Source organism: Elaeis guineensis, chromosome 2 (assembly GCF_000442705.2).
Source record: "Elaeis guineensis isolate ETL-2024a chromosome 2, EG11, whole genome shotgun sequence".
In the NCBI taxonomy this organism is placed as follows: Eukaryota; Viridiplantae; Streptophyta; class Magnoliopsida; order Arecales; family Arecaceae; genus Elaeis; species Elaeis guineensis.
Genome location: NC_025994.2, coordinates 120,187,235 through 120,208,541, shown reverse-complemented (window position 1 = coordinate 120,208,541; position 21,307 = coordinate 120,187,235). Strand labels below are relative to the sequence as shown.

The window sequence follows — 21,307 nt, the reverse complement described above, 5'->3', positions numbered from 1 at the left end:
TTCAGCATCTGTTTCACATCGTTTTTGTAAAATTATTTTCCAACTGATAGGATCACGTTAAATTTTGTTAACGAGTTGTCATTCTCATTGATCACTAACTCAAGCACTCAAACAAGCAGAAGCAGAACTTTCTCACTTCATCTTCATCTGGATATTTGCCTGGAGGCCTATCAATAACTGCTGCGTATATTATTCATTAGTTCTTCTTGCACCTGAGAAACGACCGAGCATTTTGATCCAGACAACATGGCGAAATTAGACAAGAAATGAACTCAATGTGCAAGAGGTATGGTGTGCGTACAAGGAAATGCCTAAAGCTCCAAAGTGGATAAAAAGTTCTCCAAGCTCTCATCTGCAGCATTTCCTGTATATATTGCAACATTTGTAGAGACTTGACAGACCGACAGACTCGGGTAGACAGCAGCAACGAGCATACACCACCAAGCGCTTCCTCCGGTGGTATCACCCTTACCACTTGGGCAATGGAACGGGTTTGCTCTGCTTAGAGTCAGCCCTGAAAAAAAAGGGTTGATATAGGATAGAAAAAGAAGAATTAACTCCTAATATAAATATTTTAAAAAAGTGTCTGATCAACACTGAACATACTTCATATGAGAACTAGTGTATTTCTACTTTCCACAATCAAAAAACCTAAGCACCAATGAACAAAAAACAGTCTTCAGAAGATTCCTCTCCATGTCACATACAATCAGTAAACAGCGTTATAGATGTTTAAGATGCAAGAGTTAGTTAGCCTCATGTTATTAATGAATACAAAAGAAAAGAGGCAGATCATTAAAACTTTATGAAGAGCATAATACCTATGTCAAATGAGGCCTTCGTGCGGCAGGTCAGTGTATGTTTTCTTGTTATAAATGTTACCCTCCCGTGTCTTCATGCTCTTCTTCAAGGTCTGGTCGCCACTTGGTCAATTGTTTTTGTTCTTGTATTTTATCCTACAGATCCTTTGCTTCGCATATCATTGCGAGTTCATGCATTGGAAACATTTTAGAGGCTGCTTCATTTTACTCTGCCAGCTGAGAAAATTTTGAACTAAACAATAAATGTAAGTTTTCATGTAAAGGTAGTTGATTTTAAGACTCATGCTCATGGGGATAATACTCCTAAAAAAAAAAAAATCTTAACAGTTGCGAACAACTTTCTTGGCAACACCATGGAGAAGCGTAAGCACCAAGTAATACTAGCTAAGATTATGCCCAACCTTAATATTTGGTACAAAGTTCATTAGTTAGGTGATAGAGGTGATTGCTTTTTGGCCCTTCGAATGGTTTATGCAGTATTAGCGATGTTACCTAGAAAATTAGAAAAATATTTTAAAAAATCTCTCTGCTGATTGACAATATTAGTTATCATATACGTACCATTATGGCCAAATATTACATTTGAGTATCAATATGCTCAAAATATCACAATTTCAATTTATAAGCATGAAAAACTAATAAAGATCTCAAGATCAATGATGACAGAATGAGTTATTGTTTAATAAACTTGCAGAAAACGAGAAATCTGTACGTGAATGGATTTAATTTCAGTAAAGTTCTTATTGTTAGGTATATATAGAAACAACGCACTCCATGCTGGCACCTCCAGTCCTTGAGATGATGCTCAAATGCCCGTCGTCCCCCAATAACTAATTCCTATATATTTCACACTTGGATTCCCAGAAAAGATGATATGATCATCAAATTGCCAGTGAATCAGAACTACTAATAGTTATGAACCAGCAGACAAAATCATGACCACCTTCCAGTCTATGAATTGATTCTCAATCTCCTTGAGATGAAACAGAGGGAGAATCAATACACGTTTCTTTTATTGAAAAAAAAAGAAAAAGAAAAAAGAAAGTGTACTCAACCATGTACATGAACTCATGATAAAATCCATGGAGCAACATATCGAAATAAACACAAAACAAATGCATAGCTAATAATTGAGCTCTGTATGATAACCACATGTAAAAGCATTATATGATAAAATAGAGATCAATGCAACAAAACTTCGAAGTTACATGATATAAACTACCAATGGTGCCATGATTATATTCTCTTGTACCTTGAACCATGCATTGTGTCGATGACTGGATCAATTGAAACGTAACACATCAATGTGCAACTCTTTTCGAGTGATATTTGAATCACTGTAGCACTACTCGGCACACTAATGTCACAAGTATGGTGTGATTCCAAGATGGACATGGAAACCATCAAGGTTGCCAAGATAAAGATTATGAATAGCAGTTTATCACCAAGACAAATATTGCTGGTAGTAGTAACTCCACTTAAAACTGCAAACATCATATATTCGATATGATCCATGACATAGAATGACAGAAAACAGCAATAACTCAAACTGGCAAGATAAAATAGTAAATCAAGGTATATCTGCTATTTGAAAGGTTGTGCATTCTATGCAGTTGAGTGAAAATACCTCGGCAAGACCATGATGAAAGGTTGTGCATTCTATGCAGTTGAGTGAAAATACCTCGGCAAGACCATGAAGCTTATTGAGCCAGTAGGGTATAAGCTTGTCATCCCAACCCATAGACAACTTCAGAGGATCTTAAAAATTTGCTGCTCTTCATCATCACTCTCAGTACCAGCTTTTATTTCCTCCTGCCTGACACAACAACAGCAAATTTATTGAAACTTCTTAAAACCAATTAAGAAGGCAGCAACAATATAAGAAACTCATGAAAATGAAAACACAAAATGTAGTTAAAGGCTTGTAAATAAGATTTTGGATACCAAAACTTAAGAGACATTCACGTAATATATGAAGAACCCGCAAATCTTTACAAAATCTAGTACCAAAATACACTTAAAGATATAAATTGCACTTGGAGTGTGGTTCTGTACTAGAAATGAAAACAAAGAATGTAGTTAAAGGCTTGTAAATAAGATTCTGGATACCAGAACTTAAGAGACATTCACATAATATATGAAGAACCCGCAAATCTATACAAAATCGAGTACCAAAATATGCTGTTAAAGATATAAATTTCACTTGGAGTGCAGTTCTGTAATAGAATGTTGAAATTTACTGCCATAAGAACAACTAAAACTGCATTTAGTTGTCCAAGCAAAACTGTTTACAATGTTGCTCTAAAGCAAAGGTGAAGAGCAGAAAGCTCAAAACCAGCACAGTCAGCAACTTATTTAGAATTTGTTGCAGCAATCAGTGAAGCAATATATGATACTATGCCAGCATGAATCATAGACTTCTAACCAAGGTTTGCGGTGCCGCTACCGACGGCCATATCGACCGGCCGATGGTACGGTATGGTTCCATACCATACCGGACGGATGCAAACCGACGAAGGCAAAGGATCCGAACCGGGAGAAGAAAAAGACAGAAAGAGAGAGAAATAGAGAGAGAGAGGGAGGAAGAAAGAAAAAGAGGGAGGGAAAAGAGTCGGAGGAGCCGCCGGACAGCCTCCGGCTGGCCGTCGGAGGGCGCAATCTATGCGTGCGGCTTCACTGTTTATCTCCCCTTTTAAAAAAGCCAGACACGTGAATAGGGGCGACAGCCCCTGTTCCGCGACCACGACGCCACCGTGCAGTTTCCACCGCCTACTGGCCACGGTGGCCGCCTGGAAATCTCCGACAGCCCCTCCGCCGTTCTGTCCTCCCACCGGTAAGTCACTTCCCCCCTTCTCTCTCTCTCTCTCTCTCTCATTTAACAGTCCTATCGGGCAAACCGAACGAAAGCAGCCCTCCAGTTGCTGCAGCGGGCCACCGCCGGCCTCCGACGGCGTCCTCCTCTCTCCCCCTCTCCTCTCTCTCTCTACCTCTGTTTTTCTTTCTTTCTTCCCCGGCACCGGCGTGTGCCGTTTTCTCCGTTGGAACCGTTCCGATTCTCCGCCGATACGGTTTGGTACGCCCCGAACCAGCCGGTTCGGAACGGTTACTCAAAAATCATATGAGGCAAATGATGCATTATTTAGGAAAGCACAGGCAATGAACAAACTAGATAGAAGAAATAGAAATTCAGAAATAGCATTCAAAATCATGTTTAATTTTTAATCTTAATGCATTTACTAGAAGATTTAAACAGAAAATTACAGGAAAAGAAAGATGGCTAGGAAAGTGGGATCAGGGGCAAGGCTATAACAGCATGGGGTATAGGCTTTTAGCTTTAATTGATGGAAACTAACTTGTTCATGAAACAGATGCATGAAGGAAAAATAAATTCTAACAGAATCATGAAACAAGATTTATTTGAGAAGAGAAGACTTAATAGATCTGGCAAACCCTTGACAAAGGCATGGGTAATTGTTTCTAATGGACAAAGTGTAAAGTTTAAGTAGAAAGGGTTCGAAGAATCATGAAACTACAAGAATTACATGCCAGGCCTTAATCAATATGCTAATTTGCACATAACAATTGCCATGATGTCCTTTTACAGTTATTAACAACTTACAACTAACAAATGACCAATTCAGCTAAAGAAGATACCATAAAAATTCTTGGCATTATAAAAGATGCAAAGAATTTAAAGGCTTCAATAATCACCATTATCAGCTAATAAGACAGCAAATGTACAGCAACCAAATGGAATGATTACCTCTTCACGTTCAGCCTCCATCTCCTCATATGTTAAAGTTTGTTTTTTCAACATTTTCCTCTCCTTGTACAATGGTCTATGCAAAGAAGGAAAAAAAAAAACATAAAAACCACATCAAAAAATAATGTGGCATCTAGAATTTCTACATAATTGTATGTTACATGTGATTTGGTACACGGATGTGCCCATGTATCTAATATGCATCTGTGTGTCTGCACACGTGTTCATCAGAGAGAGAGGGGGTGGGGGGGGGAGGGGGGGTGAATAAAAGAGAAAATCATCATCTTAATACACTTGCACAAAGTGCCATTGTTAAATCTACTCATACAATAAAGTTTATATTAAAAATGATGGTTTTCAAGGAAAAATTGATAAATGGATCTCTTACCTCTCATCTTTTACCATTATTGAAAGTCACAGCACAATGCATTGCCTTCTTAAGTTCATTTTTCCAAATATCATAAAAATCCCATATACTAGATATTACCTATAATTGGCCAAATTATCTTACAATCGGTTCTAGACCAAGTGAAAGCTTGCTCTAACAGCAACAAGCATTAGCATGAATCAAAAATCTGGCAATGCACAAGGAAATAATTCAAATGCAATATGACTAACACCAACTACATCAAAAACAAGCCTCTTTTAGCAATTTGCATGCCGTTGTATCCTTGCTTCCATCAAAGCAATTTCTTTCTTAATGGTCTGTCCTGCAACTCCATTTTGCTCTGAACCACATGAACCTTTAGCAAAACATTTTGTCTAATTGCTCCAAGGGATATGTTGAAGAACATCAGAAAGGAAAAGAAGAGCATATTTAACAGGATTTGATTTATTTATGAAAACTAAATACATCAGGCCATTTTTAACAATGTAGTTAAGAAGTGAACTCCAACATATGCTTAACCTTAGCAGAATTAAAAATGTGCATCAATAATGAACTACTTTAGCAAAAGAAAGAATTATCAAATTTTAGGGGCCTGCTTCATTGCTGGTAGCCATGAATGTTCAGTAATTTAAGTTTCATAAAGCTGGAATTATAGCAACTTCAGCTATTATGGGTGCAACATATATGCCTCTTCAGCTACTACAATTTGACCTACCGTAGTTCAACTTGAAACATTTTTGTTGCACCTTAAAGTTACATAATTTGTGATGCACAGTTACAACAAAACAAACACCAAAAATATGGACATATTAGTGACTTGGATTTGACAGGGATTTCTTGTCATCAGTTAGTGGAAGTTAATCTACAAAAGAGAAGAGCTGACATCAATTAATCCACTCCTTATCTTGTGTGTCACACTGAGCAGTTGTTTACAGAAGACATCTACACCTTATCTCTCAAAAAGTCACTACGTAGCTTTAGTTAAGAGTTAAAACAGTGCAGAGCACATGGACAGAAATATTACTATTTGAATTTGGTGATTTACTTGCTCGTTTTTATGTTGGCCATGCATATAAAATTTTGTTTATTGATTTTCCATACAGCTCAGCCTTTCAATAATGGATGTGGATTTTCAGTTGAACAATATAGTGAGATTCATGCAGTACAATAATGAACTTCTAGCATCTTTCCTGCTCAAGAGCTTTTCAGAAACAGACTGATAAAAGACTATGATGGGGGAAAAGGGGTAACTAAATGGAGATCAGTAATGTCAGACATTGGAAGAAAAAAAATCTATTAATCATAATAACAATAACTTGCAAATAAGTTATTTTCAAACAAAATGAAATAATACAATCATATGAAGATGAAGCAATGCATTCAATGAAAAGCAGAAAAAAAAAAAGACTATGCACCCAGATATGAAGTCTCTCTTATATAAGTAGTTGACAGAATCTACAGATAACTACCTTTGTCAGAAATATGCACTCTGATGCTGCTAAAGTGTGCTGCCAGTTTTCAATCCATGAGCAGCTAAGACCTAGCAAACAATTTCTTTTATCAGTACAAGCAATGAACATAACAGGGAAAATAAAGGACCATAAAAGGTTTAAGATGATAAAAAAATTATGAACGAATAATTGGTAAGGCACCTATTTTAAAACCATGGTGTAACATCAAGGCTTATACATCTGATGCATCGCATTATTAGCCTGATATTCACTAGTACTAAAAGCTCTAAACCATAAACAAGGTGGGGGAAAGAACTGAAACCTCTTTTAATTTTTCAGGGCCCACTTCCATAAATTCTTCCAGTACTATAATAATCAAGATCAATCACGGACTCTTGTGATGAAATATGCTCATTTTCTAGCCCCTTGTTTTCCCATCCAAGTACTTTACCATCAGCCTACTGCTCTTCCAACTTGGTCTCCACCTGTGGCGAAAGAAAAAATCATCTCATCAGGCAAATATAACAGCATTTTCTAGATATGCAGAACGCATGGAACATGTAGTATATTCCCCTTCATTTAATGGACAAGGTTTTCACTTATCCTTCAAACCTCAACAACCATGCAATGTTTAGCTCGTACATTAATCAACTTCACTTTCCCAAATAAATAAAAGAAAGCATGCCTCTTAATTGGTGTGAGAGAGAGAAGGTGGGAGGATGGGGGAAGAGAGAGAGAGAGAGAGAGAGCAAACACTGATTGTTTTCGAAGATGTTCATATCCAAATCAGAGTTATGACACACTAGAATTCAACCAAGGGATCATGGTGTTTGAATTTTGGTCACTAAAAAAATAAGATTCTAAGAAAGAACACCAACATCATACCAACTTTTTGAACAAAAAATGTATATGATACACAAATCCAGATCAGCAACAGGCTATCTATAATGATTCTACTTGTCCTGATATTATCCACACGCTGCCCAGTTACCAGAAGCAGGTCCAGTGCAGGTACAAAGAAGCATATGCCTTTAAAAACTTGATAAGAAAACACTTAGAACACAGGTGCACCAACCTAAACATGAAAGATTTTCTGGGGAGATTCGAAGCAGGTTAATCACCCTAAACAGAAGACTTCTGCTCCATGGACTCAAAGAAGATCTTATACAAGGATATGATTAAGTGTATGGAGTTATTCGATACATTACACAGAACACGGGAAGTGGGCATTTAGCCAGCCTCAAAGGATACCCAACCCAAAATGCTTTCAGAGCACTTCTAGAATCTTGAAAATTCTCTAGCAAACAAAAAGCACAATCAAGCAAATAGGAGTAGAAAAATTGAAAAAAGAGATAATAGAAGCAACCCTTGGTAAATCTTCTCTCAGGGTCTTGCAGGGGCTGTGCATGCTCCAAAAAAGAAATCAAATATTCCAAAACAGGATAGGGCTTGTATCTTTCGCGCAAAAGAAGGATTCATCTTCCTCTGTGCGATCCACTGTTTGATCACACAATGGTTGCTTCAAGACCTGTGCAAGCAGATGAATGGAGGAATGCTTTGAAATCTTTGTGGGACAAATCCAGCAGTCTATGTTGTGCAAGATCAATCATGCTTTGGCGCAAAAGATACAACCTGAACCCACCAAAACATGCGACAAATATTCTGTGCTCCCTGCAATGTACAGTAAAAGGGATGATGACATGCATGCTTACAGCAGATCGTAGATCATTAAAATCAAAGTTTGCTGAACCGGTACCGCCGGCCGAAACCCGACGATACGGTTCGGTATGGTTTCATACCGTACCGAACCGACGACCCGAACCGGAAGAAAAAAAAGAGAAATAGAGAGAAATAGAGAGAGAGAAAGAGGAAGAAAAAAAAAAGAGGGAGCGGAAGGAGCCAGCGGGGCCGCCGGACGGCCTCCGACTGGCCGCCATGGCTGTTGGAGGGCGTCGTCCACGCGTGCGGCGCCGCAGGCGTGAAACAGGGGCATCGCCCCTGTTTCACAAATTTTTTTTAAAAACATTGTTTTAAGTGAAGTCGGCAAACAATTTGCCGGCTTCACGATTTTTATTTTTTTTAAAAAAAATTCTTAAGTCGGCAACTCGTTTGCCGACTTCACGATTTTTATTTTTTTAAAAAAAATTCTTAAGTCGGCAACCCAGTTGCCGACTTCATAAGTTTAAAATAAAAAAAAAAATTAAAACAGACGTCGTCTATTTCAAAAAAGAAGAAGGGGGCGGAGCCGCGGAAGGGCTCCGCCCGCTCGACTGCCCTCAGGCCGTCGGCGTCGGCTCGTCGGCCATCGGGAGCCTCGCAACGGAGGCACCGTCTATCTGGTAGGTTCCCCGCCCCCCCTCCGAGCGCTTTCTCTCTCTTTTTTGCTCTCTTGAAAGCCCTATCGGGCGATACGGGGCTCGGAAGCCCTCCGATGGCCGCAGCCGGCCACCACCGGCCTCCGGTGGCTCCCACCTCCCTCCCTTCCCTCCCCTCTCTCTCTCTTTCTCACTTTCCATTCTTTATTCTTCGGTACCGCCGGTGTACCAATTTTACCGATCGAATCGTGCCGATTCTCCGCCGGTCCGGTACGAGATGGGGTGTACCGGCCGGTTCGGCATGGTATGGCAAACCTTGATTAAAACAGACATCATTTTAATATTCGTCTAGTGATTAAACTAAATGAAACCCTGGCCTCTCTCTTTCAGTCCCCACATGCAGATGCAAGCATAGCTACAGCCACCTAAAAAAGCAACTGCACTACATGATTAAAAAAAAAAAAATTAACATGTTGGATCAGAGAGGAAAAAGGAATTGAAAACGAGCATCAATTTAAGCATGATAGAAAATAACATGATAAGAAAGTAGAAGCCAACAAGCTGTTTTCAAACTCATCTTTTGCATGGCAAAGCACAACGTAAAATTTGCAGCCCTCTACATCTTATCCCAGTAAGAATCACTGCTTTAGATAAACCTTAGATAAGCTATAGGATCATACACGGAATTTGTCGGTCTGTGAAAATGTCTCCAAGAAAGCAGAGTATCCTAATAGGCTCTCCAAATTTTGAAGTGATGTACTCGTTGTATAATTCATGCAAACCCAGGTACCAACCAAAAGCTTCCAATGAACAGATTTAAAAGAACGAGGAAAGGTTAATACTCTATGCAAGAAGAATATTATAGATTGGCTAACAATTAGAGATATTGCATAACAAGCTTTGTTGGAATTACCAGTGTGACCAGATGGTTCCATATTATTTAACAAAATAAGTACGTTAGTTATCTTAGTTTTTGGATAGATGAACAGTTGCCTATATCTTACCATGCATGCCAGCATGATCCTACATGAAGAACCATAAAATCCTGCAGAAATTGAAAACATGTATCCCAAATAGAGATCCACTCAATTGACATCACCACTGCAATAAACAAAGTAATAACCAGGAAATTTCAAACACAACCAAAAGCACATATCAAGTCACCAAAGGAGGGAGGAAAAAGAATGTTGACCAAGGAACAAGCCTTTTTTTCCTGAAAATCAGGAAGCTACAGTAAAAGCTTATACTTTTTGATCAATTAAGATCTATTTAATATTTTATCTCTGCATGTGTTGCCAAAGGGAAGCTATGAATTTTAAGGCAAGATGACGTTTTAGATGCAATAACTTAGCCATATTTACAGACTCCAGATATTTCCAGTCTAGTAACTTCACAACATCAGCATTAATTTGAAGGACCATATTGTTTCGCAACATAACTGCACTAAAAAATTAAAGCACCTCGCAACACTTTCTTGCAGTATTATTTTGCTACTTCTAGAAGAGTGGAAACATGTTCTTTCTCCAAATTCCAAATGAAGTAAATTGGGAACCAAGACACAAACAAGCAAACCTTGACCAAAAAAATTAAAGGAAGGATAGAGTAATCATTCATAGGCAAAGAATTTGGAGGATAATTAGTAAGGAGATCCACTAATGATCTTTCTCTGTTGGTTTCAGTTTGGGAGAAGGGGTGGGAATTGGACTAGATATGAATCAGACACTTCTTTGTAAATAGACAACGAGATGGCATTGGTTCATTCTACCATAAGTCACAAAGTAAACATCATTGTTTGCTGTACCCACCCATCGGACTAAGGTCCGAGATTCAGTACAGCGTCAGGGCCGAAATAGCCTGTATGAGGTGGAACCAGTCATTTCTGCCTAGATTCATGTTGTACCAACCCATTCTTCCCAAGTTCAGGCGATACCATGGCTAGGCATGAGAAAAGGGTCTACCAACCCTGTGTCAGTAAAAGGGTTGTGCAATACCGTGGGACTAAGGTGCCAATACGGCACCCAGTAATGGCATAGCGAACCTTAATAAACATACAAATCTCATCTATCCTTCAACTTATTAGAAGAACTCATCAAGGTAACACAAAAAACTCTTGAACTGATTTAAGGACTGTAGAATAGGACTGTTAAACATCCAGGAAAGAGAGCCATCAAAACATTTAAAAATTTAAAATGTTTCAAATCCTAACATGGTAACTAATTCTGATTACATTTACTTTATCTAATGATGTTACCCTCAAAGAATTGTACCCATAGATTCAGTGGCACATAAATCTGCTAATGTAATTGTGATCAAAGTCCAATAACGAAAAGATGTGCCTTCATGAGCACATCCTCTCATGAAATCATGTTACCATATCAATCTTCCTTTCCAGTATGCTTATAGAGAATATCTTTCTATATCCTTCACATATGCATTGGGGTCATGTGTATCATATCATCCTAGAGCATGCTAATGTTCAACAACACATAGCATGCTATACAGTTGGCTTTTCTTGATCTTTAAAAAATCAGAAGTCTCTGAATTTTATTTCTATGACTCCCCATAGCATGGTGAAAGACTACTTTATTCATCATGTTTGGATTATAATCACTCTACCAAACAAACCTATGTGAAAACTGATCACCAAATCACACAAAGGTAATCTCACCATGATGAGCTCATGCTCAACTAAGCCTTGATCCCAAACCAGTTTGCATCAGCTACATGAATCATTTCATCCGTTCTCTGTTCAGGGCCACACTTTTTAAAAGATATAGAGATATCAAATCCTCGCTTGCTACTTCATCCATGTGACTTTCGATCTACCTCTACTCCTCTTTTCTTCGATATCTATCAAAACACTTCTTCATACCGGTGCATCTCTCAACCTACATTGTACATGTACAAACCATCTAAGTCATCTTTCTCTTAATTTGTCCTCAATTTGAGCTACCTCTGCTTTTACAAGTGGTTTCATTTCTTATTTTATCTTTTTCTTTTTATATATTACATGCATCCATTTTGACATTCTCATTTCAACCACACTCATCTTGTGCACATATTTTCTAACTGCCCAATATTCTATACTATAAAATATAGCCAGTCATATCCTATAAAATTTTTCCTTCAACTTGGTAGCTATCCTATGATCATATATTATCCTAATTGCACTTCTTTATTTCATCCAACCTGCTTTAATCCTATAAATAGCATCCTCTACAATCTCCCCTTGTAAATAATTGATCCAAAATACCGAAAATAGTCACTCTTAGGAACTTCATAATCCTTAATTTTTGCTCTACCTTCATCTCTATTTCTAATTTTATTAAAATTGCATTCCATATATTTCATCTTGGTCCTATTTAGTTTAAAATCCTTAGATTCTAATACACTCCATAATTCTAACTTACAATTAACCTGGACCTTTACTTCATGCATTAAGACTATATCATTCGCGAATAGCATACATCAAAGAATATCAGTCGAATATGCCTAGGAAGCTCATCCATAACTAATGCAAAAAATAAGTATGCAGAGCAAATCCTTGATGTAAACCTATTGTAACTGGAAACTCACAAGTATTACTACCAGTAATTCTCACACTACCAACCGCTCCATTGTACACGTGCTTAATCACATTAATATAACTAATGGATACTCATTTTCTCTTCTAACACACACCATAAGACTTCTCTAAGGACTTTATCATGTGCTTTATCCAAATCAATAAAAACCATATGACGATCTTATTTCTTGTCTCTGTATTTGTCCATTAACATCCAAATGAGAAAAATAACTTCTATGGTCGACCATATTGGGGTATGATCAAAGTGGTTCTCTAATTCTTTTTGTGCCACACCTAAATCTATACTCAATTACTCTCTCCCAAAGTTTTATATTAGCTTATCAATTTAATCCATGATAGTTAGAACTCTTTTGGATATTACAGTGCTCTTTCTCCATTCATCAAGCATCTTTTCATAACCTCCTTTATCTCAAATATAAATCCAATGTAAATATTTAACATTTCTATCCTTAATGAAACTAGTGAAGCATCCTAAATCAATTATATAGCTTCTATTTTTTTTGATCTCCCGTCAATGAAAACTTTTTAATTTTCATCATTGATGCATTTGATCTGAGTCAAATCTATATTTTTCCTTTCTTTACTCTTGCAATCTTACAAACTGTTGCTAAGCAATTTTTGGATATCAAACGGACCTCCCCAGATGATAATCTTAATGTGGCTGACTTACCCATTTTTTGCAATTAGTTTCATTATAGCACCTACTGTTCTAGCTAATTGTCCATCCTTTTCAAGTGCAATTTCTATGCTATGTATGACTGTGCCGAAGGGCATATAGGTTGAAGTAGACCTTTTTTTCAATCAATAAAAATCTCTCCCCAAACTGTACAAGCTTCTTCCAAAGCATTATCTTTCTCCCCATCCTTAGTTTCTAACCTGTGATATAACTCTTCATATACTTTGGATCTAGCCTCTCATGCCACCTTTGTAACCTCCTTCTTTAACCATCTTACAGTTTTCATATGCTTCTCTATTCCTACATTTAAGTAGCCTTCTATAACACTCTCTTTAAGCCTTAACTATCAACTAAACTTTCTCATTCTACCACTAAGTTTCCTTACCATATGACCCTTTTTACTTTGATCCTCCTAATACCTCTATAGCCACTTTCTTAATACTATTAGCCACCTCTTCCCACATGGTATTGATTTCCTATCTAGATCCCATTTTTCTTCCTCTGACATCCTATCCTTAAAATCATTTATGTCTCTCCTTGCAAATTCCATCACCTAACCCTCAGATTCCTATTTTCTTTGGTCCTCTTCCATTTCCCAATACATGCATCCAAAACCACCTATCTATGTTGCATGGTTAAATCTTATTGCACATAATTTTCTAACAGCTCAACAATTACCACAAGAAAATTTTATAGCATTTCTAGTATTCAGATCCACATCTATGACAAGAAAAATGCCACATAAAGAGACAATCTCCAAGTAATATCTTCCAGTCCCATGACCAAATATATGTGCTACAAGAGGAGAGTGAAAATTAATCTATGTGATATCCTTTGACATATATAGTAACAAGCACCAAGCAACCCATTACAAAGCTATCCCCGCTAATATCAACAATGGTTGGAAGTCCAATGAATCACAACAAATCTACTTGTTCACAAACATATAAATGAAAGACATACCTTAAAACAAAAAAAGGACTTCTATTTCAGATATAACAAATAGGAAGATATGAACATACATCTTTGCTGAATTCAATTCACGGTTCTTCCTTCAGTAACTCTTCAAGTTCTTCATTTGCATCAATCATACATGCAGCTGGATGTTGCCTATGGTAATCACAAATCTGTGTCATAAAAGATATAATACATCATGAGACAGTCTAAAAAGAGATATCAAGAAAAAATTGCATCTTCTTATCAAAATAGTCAATAATTAGACCAGTTTTCTGTCCTTCACTCCTTCTATAACTAAGAGCATGTTTCATAACATTTTGTAACTATTAAAACAAAAAAGTGCTTCCTACAAAAAAGTGAGCATCTGGTAATGAGTTCTGAAAAGTGCTTCAACAAGGAGAAAAAGTTGGAAAAGTGCTTTTGAGAGAAGCTAGAAAAACTAGCTTCTGGCTTCTCCTTTTGTAAGAATTTTTTTCTGAAAAGCAGAGCCCACACCAAGCAAGCCCACAGCCTCTTTACCCTAAGAAGCTAATCTTAGCCACCAAGGGGGGAACATATTTAAAACCCTAGGCAGGTCATATTTAAAAGCAGAGGCAGGTCATACTTTTAAACAAACTGTTCCAGCAAGTTAAATATTTGAACGAGTGCATCTATGAGGGCAAGTTGGTAAATCAAGCTGATAAATATAATACAAAACTCATTCTTTTTGTTGGCAAAAGAAAATATTCAGAAAATTTCTCTTTTCATATTCTTATCAGGTTTTTCAGGGACATTCTCCAATCGAAATTATTAGAATACTTATGAGCATTCTATATCAAGAGATGCAGAACGAAAAACATATAAAAGATCATTCGTTATATATTTTCATCATAATATCACGGCAATACGGTAATCCCAAAATAACAATATGCCTATTCCAATATTAATTATATGATAAAGAAATATTCATCATATGCATCAACAGAGTAAATGTTTGGCCCCTCGCAGAGAAGGTACCAAGATAGTTCCAAATCCCCGCTGGCTACGCAAGAAAGCTAATCTTTTAAAATAAAAGAAGAATCACTACCAATGCGGAGTACTTTCCCATAATGTTGTCAATTAAAAACCATCGAAAATAATTTAGAAAGAGATTGCAATTTACCAGTCGTTTGCCTTCAAGAAGCCAAGACAAGAACCTTTTAACGATCCAAGACCTCTCTAGTTTTTAGACGTACCTGTTCATTACTTCGAGGGTTCAATAGAAGATCTTCACCGCCTTCAGACGAACATAGAAAGCAGGGAAAGAATTGTTGGGACCACCCGTCCCATTGCTGCAATCTCATCTCTCCTCGTATTTTCTTTGTCCTCATATATGTCGATCTTGAAGAATTTATCCACCAAAATAGAAAAAAGAAGTCAGAAAAGAATCAAGAAAATAAGGAAAAAGAGAATGAAAGAAATAAAATAGGCGGAGAAGATCACGAGCTTGTCGGTGATGGTCGTGATGAGAGTGATCATGTGGTGGACGTGGTGGTTCTGGAAGAGGCCCTCCCCAGTGTTGGCCGGCTCCCATGGGAGCTCCTTCACGACGAGCGACCGCTCCACGTTCTCGTGGGCGGCCCGCGTCAGCTCGAGAAGGGTCGAAGACATTGCCTTCCTCCACGAATCGAGCTCGCCGGAGAGAAGGAACGAGCGGGCTGACCGCATCGCCGGAGGGATTAGGGTTTTCTCTCCAACACGCTACGGAGGGAAGGTCAAGGTTGCGAGAAGCGAGGCAAGAAGAGGGGTGGCTGCTCGCTCCCTATTTCTCGAAACAATATGTATAGTCGTCAAAACGGGTAACGATACTTTATCAAACCCGCAGAGATGGCTTAGTTTGTATTGTCGTCAAGACGGCACCTGCGGACTATCGGGAAATTCTTTGTGCACCGTCCGCGGTGCAGAAAATCTGACGTGGGGCACGCCACATCATTCTATTAAACTATATAATCATTATTTTTTAATATATATTTAATATTTATAATTTTATTTTTTATCTAAAATTTTAAATAATAAAAATATTATTTTTAAAAATTATAATATATTTTTTAAAAAATTATAAAATTTTTTCACAAAAATTATCACATCCCTTCTCTTTCGAAAAAATTATGACATCCTTCACAAAATTATAACATCCTTCACAAAAATAATGATACTCCTTCATAAAATTATGACATCCTTCATAAAAATTATGACATCCCTTCATAAAAATTATGATACTTCTGTAAAGTTCAACTGAAAGAGATCAAGAAAGGAAGAGAAGAAAAAGATTAAGGAAAGAATCAAAGAGTTGATCGCGATCCAGATTTTGTTCAGATTCGCAGGATGATCGTTCTTGGAGAAGAAAGATCAACATCGTATGAAACTATTCCGGGCTAATCCTGAGTGGATATTCATAGAGCCTGGATACTTGAGCGGCTAAAGAAGAACTTATCTTCTTCCATATTCAGATTCGAAAAAAGAAATTACGAAATAGATATGTGATTCGATCACATGTTTAATTTTAACATAAAATTCAGCATGTATTCAATTTCAGCATATGAAGTAGATCCTTGTATTTTTTATTTTATACATGCATGATTTAGATTAAAATATATTTTAATTTTTTATTCCACTACGTTGTTTTGAAAAGAAAATTTTGAAACACATATGCATGCACCCGATACGAAAAATCAGATGTCAAAATTTTTATGAAGGGATATCATAATTTCATAATTTTTAAAAATAGATGTCATAATTTTTAAGAAAGGGTATCATAATTTTTTTCTAAAGACAAGGATATTATAATTTTTTTAAAAGATGCTATAATTTTTGTGAATGGATATCATAACCAAAGGACAAGAATATTTTCGTCATACAAAATTTTTAAATGAAAAAAATAATTTACCAGCATTAAATGTACGTTAGAAAGTGGTGACTATGTGGACCAATCGGACAAGGCAATGCGCTCTACGTCGGATTTTCTAATCCGCCCGTGGTGCGCAAAGAATTTTTCACAGACTATATATAGAGAGAGAGGGAGGTCCTACATCAATGATCCAAGTCATTGGATATTGTTATGATGTAGAAAGAAGGACATCATTAATCCCATATTAGTTGGAGTTAAGGAAGAATCTAACTTATATAGAAAGGGACTATCCTTCCCACATAAGGTACTTTTAAGAAACAAAATCGTGTGACCCAAAAATGGCCTATACAGCCCTCGGACTATGAGCCGTAGTCCAAAACGAACAATATCTCACGTGCCGAGAGCTCTTGACTGCTGTAAGCAGTTTTGAGATAGTAGATAGGGATGGCAATCGGGTCGGATAGGATCAGATATGGGTCAGCTCAGAAAACATCAAATCTAAACCCGACTTGTTTATTAAAAAAATCAGATTTTCAAACCTGAACCTGACCTATTTAATAAATAGGTCATCCGACCCGACCCATTTAACCAGTTAATGAAACAGTTAACTTGTTTATCCGACCTGACGCAATCTTTTTAACCCGTTTATCATTTAATCTGTTTATTAAACAGTTAACCTGTTTATCCGACCCGACTCAACATATTTAACATGTTTATCATTTAACCTGTTTATTAAACAGTTAACCTATTTAACCGACCCGACCCAACCCGTTTAACCTGTTTATCATTTAACCTGTTTAATAGATAAACAACTTATTTAACCAACCCGATCCGATCCGTTTAACCTGTTTTTAAATAAGACAAATATCACAATTCACTAATAGCCAGTATATTGAATTCAAAATAAAATATACCATTTTAAATTGGAATACATTATCCTTAAAGGAGAACAAATGCTGTCACTATTTAACATATGATCACTTTAAATAACATAAAGCATGAAGAGAAAACCAGCTCAAGAATTAAAAAAAAAAAACTTACCAACCAAATAAATAATCATAGACTCACAGTATTTTTAAGTCCAATCACATATCATGCATGAAAGTATGAAACCTACAATATCCTATTATAGAATATAAAATACATATCTCAAAATATTAAGTTAACATGTTACTGTAAATAATATCAGAATTTCGAACATATTCCCAAATTACAACTTAGTGATAACAAAGAAGATAGCAACGCTACAATAATAACATATATAGAAGATTCAAATAGGATACAATATCAACTCTAAACCAAATCCCATCACCAACTCTAAATCTAGTTTTTATGAGTTTCAGCAATTAACCGGAGAGGCCTGAGGCTCATATGTAGCCCATCATCATAGTTCATAGAAGTTTGGAGATGATTTCTTAGAAGGAACTCATCCTGATTCCTACATGAGAAATTTATATTTTAGCAATGTTCAATTGAATACAAAATATTGATGGAGAAAAAGTGAAGGATACAAACATGTGGTACAATTTCAAACAAATGAATCTGCTAATCCACATTCTCATCCATCTCAAGAATGATAATAAGGTTGTTGCATCTGAAAAACATCAAAATAGCAAAGAATGGAAAAGAAAGATCCATACATATTTAGAAAAAAAAGATAAGGCTCAGATCCGACAAAGTGATAATTAATCAACAACTAAATCAAAACGACCACAATCGATTGCCTATAGAAGAAGACCATCCAAGATTGTTGCCACTAGAAATAGTTGAGTCATCAAACATATATCCAAAAATCATCATAGCCTCCACAATATATATATATGTCCAAAAACATGAACAAGACCAATATCATAATTCACAAATAGCTAGCATGTTCCATTCAAGACAAAATATACCATTTCAAACTGAAAGTCTAGAAACACATTATCCTTAAAGGAGAATAAATACTGCCACTATTTAACATATGATCACTTTAAATTACATAAAGCATAAGGAGAAAAAGCTTGCCAACCAAGCAAGTAATCACAGTGTTTTTAAATCCAATCTCATATCATGCATGAAAGTATGAAACCTGCAATATTATATTATACAACATAAAATACATATATTAAAATATTAAATTAACATGTTATTATAAATAACATCAGAATTCAGAACATATTCTCAAATTATAACCCAGTGATGACAAAGAAGATAGCAACACTGCAACAGTAACACAAATAGAAAATTCAAATAAGATACAACGTTAACTTTAAGCCAAATCTCATCACCAACAATATGTTCAAATTAAACAGATAGTAGTGGCTTAATAGCCAAGATTTTATGAGTTTCAGCAATTAACTGGAGAGGCTCAGATCTGATAATTAATCCATAGCTAAATCAAAACGACAATAATCGATTGCCAATATAAGAAGGCCATCCAAAATTATTGCCGTTAGAATTAGTTGAGTCATCAAATATATATAATATATTGAAAAATCATCATAGCCTCCACATACAAACTTTAAAACAATCTCAAAATTGCTTAAAACCTAAACAAGTACCTAAAATTTTAAATAAAGACAGCATAACAACATCCATTGTTCTTACTCAAACAAAAATCAAAAAAAAGTTCCAAACAAAATACAACATAACAAGATAATATGTCCAAAAAATATGAACAACACAATCCAAAAAAGAATGCATAACCATGATTCATCTCATTATGGGAGTTAATCCACAATATAACTCCCATAATGAGTTGATTGGGCTTCATTGATGGAATTGAAGTTCATGACATCTTCTACAATCTCATCTAACTCAGGTTTCAAAACATCTACATTAAAAGATTACAACAGTTAATAATAAACTCATTCAAAAAAAATAATAGCAATACAATGATTAAATTATACATCTTTCTTTCCAAAAATCTAATCTTGAGTGCAAATCACGACCTCAGCAACATCTGATTTAAGTGAACTACGATATTTATCAAGTACCCGTCCATCATTACTAAAAGCAGATTTAGAGGTAACTGTAGATATTATAATAGTTAAAATATCACGTGCCATGAGAGAAAGATGAGGATATCGAAAATGATTGACTTTTCAAAATTCAAAGATGTCTAAATTGGACTTCCTATCAACTCTTGACTCATCTAAGTATAATTTCAATTCAGACTTCTGTGCAGTAGTTACAAATTCAAAGCTTTCAAATGTATCAAAATCTTACAACATTATAAAAATGAAATAAGTTATTTATTAGAACTAGTATTATATACAAGATAATAAATTTATTTTGATAAATAAAATTTATATTATCTGAAAAATATCTGCTTTTCTACATGGCTCAGAAGTCTCACAAGAAGTACCACTACCAATGTCTGCATCAGTTGATATACTAATAGCTAGAGTTTTAGAAGAAAAAGCTATATATTGATTGAAGAGAGAAAATATGCAATCACAGATGCGGACGGCCATGATACAACCATATCCACAATACTCTACAAATTAAAATTTATATCGAGGATCCAAAATAACTGTCATGGTTAAGATTATATAATGATCTGATCAATATTTTTCAAATTTTCTATATATTTGTCCTACCATCTGTTGCATAAAAGTATCTACACTCTCCATCTCTTGTCTTAAAGTGAGTTCAATAAAAAAAATATGAGAAAAGTATAAATTTGCTGTAGCATACTTAACTTCAAAAAATATAAGAGTAGCGTCATAGAATATATTTAATAATTTGTTAATCTTTACAATTTTATCCCACTCTTCTTCAGATGGACAATGCTTGTAATTGGAGTCACTTAATTTCAAATTAAAAAAAATATGTCGATAAGCAAGAGCACTATCTAGCATCAAATAAGTTGAATTCCATCTTGTGGGAATATCTTGCCTTAAACTTTTTGTACTTTCTAAAGACATTTATCTAACATATTCCAAAAATTTTTATTTTCGAACTTATGAACCTCTCACATATTTAACACTTTTACGAACCTTGTAAATAGATTCATCTATCTCCTTTAATTCCTCTTGTACAATTAAATTAAGAATATGAGCACAACATCGAACATGAAAGAAGTCACCATTTGAGTAAAGTGCATTTTTCAAGTTAAGTTGGCTCTTTAACATATCAACAAAAACATCATTTATTGATGCATTATCCAACATCATACAAAATAACTGTTTTTGAATCCTCCAATCAATTAACAAACCATAGATCATTTCACACAAAGATATGCTATTGTGTGGAGGAGGCATGAAACGAAAGTTAAGAACTTTCTTTTGCAACACCCATTCTTCATCAATAAAATGGGTGGTTAATATCCATAAGTGGTAATAGAAGTCCACAAATCTAAAGTCAAGCTTATTCTAGTAGGAATTGAGTATAGCCATAATAATAATTTTTCTTTTTTTTTATACAATTTCAGCATTTCTGCCTTAACAATATTTCTTGATACTAACTTAACATCCTCACAAATATAAGTAAATAAAGAT

The 21,307-nt window shown here is 35.7% G+C and overlaps 1 long non-coding RNA gene and 1 pseudogene across 14 annotated transcripts; both read right to left on the bottom strand.

Moving 5' to 3' along the window:
- Positions 1-160: 160 nt before the first annotated feature.
- On the bottom strand, positions 161-15,782 carry LOC105039180 (uncharacterized). Of its 14 annotated transcripts, none has more exons than XR_012139268.1 (10): positions 15,419-15,782; positions 15,172-15,316; positions 14,023-14,127; positions 8,056-8,094; positions 7,790-7,951; positions 6,746-6,908; positions 6,442-6,512; positions 4,585-4,660; positions 822-2,637; positions 161-514 (listed from the first exon to the last, which is right to left on the bottom strand). It is a non-coding gene; the product is annotated as an uncharacterized lncRNA (long non-coding RNA). The 14 variants fall into 14 exon arrangements; XR_012139275.1 differs by having other exon boundaries at positions 14,023-14,110; XR_012139269.1 differs by lacking the exon at positions 8,056-8,094.
- Positions 15,783-19,909: 4,127 nt separating this feature from the next.
- Positions 19,910-20,983, bottom strand: LOC140855386 (zinc finger BED domain-containing protein RICESLEEPER 1-like; annotated as a pseudogene).
- Positions 20,984-21,307: the final 324 nt, after the last annotated feature.